Source organism: Triticum aestivum, chromosome 1D (assembly GCF_018294505.1).
Source record: "Triticum aestivum cultivar Chinese Spring chromosome 1D, IWGSC CS RefSeq v2.1, whole genome shotgun sequence".
NCBI lineage: Eukaryota > Viridiplantae > Streptophyta > Magnoliopsida > Poales > Poaceae > Triticum > Triticum aestivum.
The window spans coordinates 95,236,492-95,236,926 of record NC_057796.1 but is presented as its reverse complement, the minus strand read 5'-3'; positions in this window follow the sequence as shown (position 1 = coordinate 95,236,926).

The window sequence follows — 435 nt, the reverse complement described above, 5'->3', positions numbered from 1 at the left end:
GAGAGAGAGAGAGAGAGATAGTTTCCGTTTCATTTTCATCCTTACTACCCACCACACATGACACGTATAGGTACCTGTATAGAGGCTATATTCTAATTAGTTAAGATCAATATTTGACTAATGACACACAAATTAGATATGTGAATGAAGAGATTGTTAGTAAATATCCTTATTTTTGGAACGCACAAGAGAATTATGCGCCGATTTATTTAGAAAAGAGAATCAGTTACAATGGTTGTTGAGGGTTGCCATGGCAGATCCTAGACTCCGTAGAGCCACCCACAAACATACATGAGACGATAACTCACGCACGTCCATGCCCATGCCCACAGTGGCCAAATTTCGTGTTTTGACCTTTTTACAAAAATTTAATCGGATCTGACACAGGTTGCCAAAAAAAATCAGGATATGATCATTTTTGCAATCGCCATAGTA